Below are 6,202 nucleotides of genomic sequence, written 5' to 3'. Positions count from 1 at the left end.
ACTCAGAGCTCTTTTCTATAGAAAACTGCAGCACAAATCATTTGCTCTTACAATCTGACTACCTGACTTAAGTGTTGATGATGATGTTTTTAGACAAATTGTCAAGTACAATATTTGCTCAAGGAATGCATGGCAATGATGTGTGTTGATAAGACCTGAAATAGACCTAATCAGTGAGGGAGCGCCGGACAATCAGGTAAATCTATGGAAATGACAGCAAAAGGTAGCATGGCTGGTGGGAGTAAAAAGCTGTAAAATCACAACATAAATACTGCCTAGTGGTGATCTCAGCGTCGTTAACTCACTCATTCACACTAAATGAGTCATTTCCATTCTAACATTCAGTGACTTAGCTCAAAGCCCTCCTATACATTCATAAAACTTTGTTGATTGAAATCACCGATCTTGAAATGTGAAGAAATTATGCAATTACTTTGTACGGCTGCATGAAGCTCATTATATAACAGTTTCAACCACTTTAGAAACGTCTTGCCACCACCTACAGTAGGTAAATCACTGGCTAGCTATGCATGAGTACCTCATACCTTTTACCAGGTTCACGTGGTTAATAGTTCTGGTCAAATGAAGCTTCATTAAGCTTTCTGAACAATGTTTGTCATTTTCTGAACGCATTTACTCAGTAGTGTTTTATTATTGGTTGTGCATTTGTGATTGCCCTAGAGGTGCTCTCCGTCCAACACCTCTCCCGCTCATCTTTGTTAGTTTTACACTGTCCAGCATAAATCGCTGACACCATACCTCACACTCATCAATGCATTCACATTCACCACTGACTAAACTGACTACCACCATCATTAAATTATCATTTCTTTTGTTGTAGTCATATTTTTAGTCTTGCATTTCTTTCAACCTTTGCACATGGCCTTTTGTCATGACCTTTTCATGGGGTTATGACAAAGCATCTAGGGTCGATTTTAGCCTCTGTGTGACTCTTAAAAGTAGACTTACAGAAGACTTGCATAACAATTTTTTTTTTTTAACCCAGGCTTATTTACTAACCAGCTAGTGGGTCGTCGGTGAAAGCCCTCCTGTAGTGTTCTCGGTCCTGCTGTTGTCTCCGTCATGCTGCCTGGCCCTGCACCCATACATCCATGTCCTGGACCAGGGTTAGCTTCTGTTTCGGGAAAAAAGGGCTTTGTGTTCTCCTTTACCTCGTCAAGGTAAGCTCAAATGTACTTTCAAATTTGTGGTATTTCTCCCTTTAATAAATTGTCCACATATCTTACCACCTTCCACTGCAAGGCGTTTGCTTTATCTGACACAGTCATGATCAAAAAGGTCTCTGGCGCCTTCTTCCGACTTCCGTATTGCCAAAATGCCAGGCGAGGGGCACAGACTATGTTGTGTTCAATTTGATGTGGAATGTTGAAATTTATACGTTTCCAGTTGGAAAATGTATAAGTCTATGGCATAGACCAGGGGTCTTCAACAGGGGGTCCGCGGAGGTACTGCATGGGGGTCGCGAAAGTTTTGGTTGATTAGACTTTTTTTTATATTCCCCCCCCCCCCTCCCCCCTGCAATTTTTTCCACTAATTGAAATATCTTTAAATACACATTGACATGAATTCAACACACTGCAGTAAACAGATAAATGGAGGCAGAAGATGTCTTTCAGTCATCAATGCATGAATATGTGAACCTGTGTATTATTTGAGTATCTTAGTATTGAATGCACAATAACAAGGTACATTTACACATGGCACTATAGGACCAGTTTGATATAACACAATTTTATACAATATATATAATTAGGGGGTCCCCGCTCCATCTCGCCATCAGTTTGGGGGTCCTTGGCCTGGAAAACGTTGAAGACCCCTGGCATAGACTGTATAAAACCGGTCTATGGTCAGAAATGTAAACTCTGAAATATACAATGTAAATATAAAGACATTGACAAAGACGAAAATTAAGGACATTTACGCTATAATTATATTTTATTTTAGTTTGTTTTGCCAACGGACATTACAGTTTTAGTTAGTTTTCATTTTTTTGCAATGCCTTATTTTTGTTTTTTATTTTGGTTCACGCCAATGTAATTTCCCACCTAGTTTTTGATATTTTGTTTGTTTTTGTTATATTTATTCAAATATAACCTTGATGGGCTCAGAAAATACAGAAAATGGTTCATTGACCTCAATGAAGTTCAATTTGCCTAAAAACACTAAATATTGGGAAAAGGGTGTACTCTTTAAAAAATCAAGTACCACAGTTATGAGTAATTTAGGAAAATGTTGGCAAACATAAAATTAAAGAGGATGTGACATTCTAGTCCTTCTGAATTAATGAGCCAGGGGTGGTAAATAAAACAGTGGGCTCACCATGACCTTCACTCTGTGACCATCAGAAAGCAAACATAGAACTAAGAAAAATATATTTCTGAATGTCAATTTCTGCCTTTTAGACCCTAATTTTTAGCTGGTGCTAATTTGTTGTACTGTATACTTCATTTTTATGACTGAGGTCATATTTGTTTCTATGGTCTGTATTGTGTGTGTCTTTCACATTTAAGTAGAGGTGTGCCATAGCATTCATACCACCTGTGATCGGCTGAAACTGGGGAACCAACTGATATTTTAGGAGCCAAGATGGCGGCCGTCTGTGGGCAGCAGGCATTCCTGATCCTCCTCATCTCCCAACTGGCCACACTTTTCCTTTGTGTTAGATTAGGTACATTTTCTTTTAAATAGTAAGGGTGGACTGCCAGGTGTGTAAGTCTTGTTTTCTCCAGTTTAATTAGTTAGGGAGGTAAGTAGTTGTGGTTCTCTTGGCCATTTTTTGTTTCTTAGGTGAATTTCTTATTTTCTAGACCAGATTGTTTATTTTAGTGGTAGGCCACCCTGAAGCCTTGTATAAGATACCTATATCTGTTTAATTGTACATTTTCTACTTAATGTCAAATAATTAAGCTTGTGACATTCAAACAAATAATTGTTTGTGGCTACTTAGGAGATGGGGAAGATGGGGCCTTTTTTCATGTTTCCTAGGCACCCCTACTGGACCGTAACATGAATTCATAAAGATTTATCCCAGCCTGGTGTGTAAAGTGCTCTCTTCTCTGTATTCTGCAAATCAAATGGTAAACCACCCACCTGTTTACCCCACTTGAATCTCCAAACCTCTCGTGAATTCCACTTCAACTTAAATAACAGCCTTTGTGTGTTGATGGTGATGCAAATCATTCCCAAGAACAAAAGATTAGATGAGTCACTGCTAATTATGCCATTTATTAAATACAATCAACCCATCCTGTGTTAGTTAATGCTAAAGCTTAGGGACCTTAAGTAAAGACAACTGGCTTTCAGTTTGTACGTCCAAACACCTCACTGAGAGACACACAAATACACTCAGGGTAATATAGCCCAGTCATTAACTTTTCGAATAAGCACTGCCTGTTTATTTCTCTCTATGTTGTCTGTGTTTGTGACATCTTAGCACAGGGCTCTTGAGAGTCATGCCATATCCATGTTGTTCTTTCATTACCTTGGGCTTATGCAGATTTACATGGATATTGAGGTTGGTAGGGGCCTTAAACCATATGGGCTTAGGCAATCAGGCAGTTGACTGTGATGTTTGTGTGCTGGGGGGTGATCGTTCACTTGATGAAAAAAGCATATGACATGAAAGCCTGTCAGCTCAAATAATCTATCCCCCTCTCATCCTCTCCCTCAGTCTCTTAAGTGGCACGCTACATTTGCATTGCCAACTTTATTTCACCCATGTGACACAAAGACAGCTGATCATGTGTTTGGCACTCTATGTGAACCATAAATCCCAAATGTATCAATGACAATTTAAAAGTGATGAAAACACAGCTTTAAATCTTAAATCATGGGTTGTGCAAGCACTGAACAAAAGAAACATGATTTGGGAAATCCAGCTTTCAAAAAGCTTTGCGTGTAAGGCCGTGTAAAGGTTGGATCTTGTCTTTCCTGATCACATACTTCTTTTGGATTCTTAATCAGTGTAACTGCTGTAATAATCTTAAGGCAGTGCAGGTTTGTGTTCTACATAGTGGACTACTTAGCTAAAGTGTTTGCTGTCTTTGCTAGAGTTTGCCAGGTTTACCATTTTGCCAGTACTGAGACAGTACTGAAACCTGTGATCACAAATGTTTTGTGGCTGTTTGTCAAGTAATAGTTAAAGCATGTAACTTTCCCTAAAAACGCTAATTTTGTAGCCTGCCGCCACCATAACCTGGATAAGTGTCAGAAAATGGATAAATAATAACGTGTACAGTGCACATTTCAAGAGAATTTCACCAACATGGACTTTGGTTCTAAAATTAATTCTGTGACACAATAGCTGCTTAACGTTTGTATTTTGATGATGGAAACTCGATCAGCCCTCGTTCGTCTCTTAAGCCTGATCATCTATTGTCCTTTGTGCCATACAGGGAGAATACATGCGACGGCAGCTGTGGATGCATTAAAGTACACACTTTAAAATACAACATTGGAGTGATTACCATTTGCATCTTATGGGATAAAGGAATAATGTGAATGGTATTATGGAGCTGTGCCATATATTGCTGTGATGTTGATGCATAATGGAATTTGTGTTATCTTATGGAATTCTCGCCCCTGCATTGCTGGTAATTTACAAGGGTATGGCCTCATACATTACTATCAGCAAGCAGGATTTTGAAGCTGCTATTACTGCATTACAGAATGCCTTCATTGGTGTTATATCATTATATAGCTCATATACAACAATTACCAAAGCATATGTGCTGTGTTAAAGGTTTGCACCAAAACAGTTTCCTGCTTTATTTTGGTGTGCAGCTGAGGACAATGTTTTGTCACATCTGGTTAAACTGCCCATATGTCCTGCTAATACTACATGAATCAGATCATGTGAATACAATCAAATTTCTACTCCTGTAAACTGTAAAACTAGGCAGCACTGATTGGTTTCCCTTCTGTTCTTAGGAACACCAGAAGGAGGGAGAGAAATGGGATTTTTTTTCTTTTTTTCACAGAGAAGCGGCCTACTGTCAGGATATAGTGTCAGTTTCAGCAATTATGACCTACCAGTACCTACTGAACCTTAAAAGTAAACTTTCTGTCACAAACTCGTGCGTGTAATGTGGGGTGTCTGTCTTCCCACACCCACACTCTCAGATCTCAACTTTACGGTACAGACCCAAAGGTGTAAGAGAGCTCATTATGGCAGGAACCTGGTGCCTGCAGCCATAGCAGCCCTAAACAATAGACCAAGATAAATCACTGCCACTTCGTCTGTGTTATCTGTCTGTGTTATTTCTCTGCATGTCATTCTGTTATGTTTGTACTTTTGTTTCTCTGTCAGCGCGTTGTGTCCACGACGTACAATGTTTATGACAAAGAATTTCCCCTTGGGGAAAGTCTAAAGTGGATTCTTTAGTCCAGTTGCAGCTGGCCAATGGAGGGTACTATGGCACCAAAATAATTTTTTTTACACAATAATTACTTATTTTAAATGTTTGCTTGTGTGTTTAAAATGCACAATACCATTTCTGTTGATCCCCCTCTCTCAATATCTCTTCTGGAGCAACAGAAACATCGACAAGTAAGTGCAGCAGCACTTGCAATTGCCGACATAAGACATAGCAACATTAATTTAGCAAATCAATTTCCTCAAGTCTGATGCCTAAATGACAGAGTCAGTCGCTGGTGAAGTAGGGACACCTGGCATTGACAATGATGAACGCAGGTGCTCAAGACACAGGATTTCAGCCGCTGCATTTATTTTATATAATGGAAGATTTCCTAGGAACTTTAGGTAGATCTAAGTAATTTGCTGTATGTAATGTTAATGTATATAATCCACTTTCCACTCTGTTCTGACAGTGTGCCTCTTATGTTGCCTATTTACTGGAACAGCATGTTCCATATATTTTTCAACATCGCAGCTGCTCACTTCAACTTCATGATGCTTCATTTGGCCATCACTACAAAGCAATGGTATCCTGCAGTTTTTGTTCAATTGTATTGCCACTGCCGCCATTGCTTCAGTCGTCTTTTTGGTGTGTTACCATTTCATTTAGACTGCGGAGGTCAAATTTAGGCTGCTTTTTAGGCATTTGACTATGTGATGTTTCCAGGCTTAACATTACCATTATGCAACATATCACAAGTTGCTTGTGTTTTTGACGCACACTATTGCAAACAACAGGGAGTTCAGCTTATGAATGGTTCCTTA

At 39.1% G+C, this 6,202-nt stretch overlaps 1 long non-coding RNA gene across 1 annotated transcript in view; it reads right to left on the bottom strand.

Annotated features, from left to right (window-relative positions):
- The window catches only part of LOC116696998 (uncharacterized), an 8,332-nt gene extending 2,395 nt beyond the window's left edge, over positions 1-5,937 (bottom strand). Inside the window, exons 1-2 of the long non-coding RNA XR_004333884.1 lie at positions 5,927-5,937; positions 3,170-3,172 (exon numbers count right to left, since the gene is read on the bottom strand). This is a non-coding gene — a long non-coding RNA (uncharacterized LOC116696998). The remainder of the gene's footprint in view (positions 1-3,169; positions 3,173-5,926) is intronic.
- Positions 5,938-6,202: the final 265 nt, after the last annotated feature.

This window comes from Etheostoma spectabile, chromosome 10 (assembly GCF_008692095.1).
Source record: "Etheostoma spectabile isolate EspeVRDwgs_2016 chromosome 10, UIUC_Espe_1.0, whole genome shotgun sequence".
NCBI lineage: Eukaryota > Metazoa > Chordata > Actinopteri > Perciformes > Percidae > Etheostoma > Etheostoma spectabile.
This window is presented reverse-complemented; position numbering and strand designations above follow the sequence as displayed.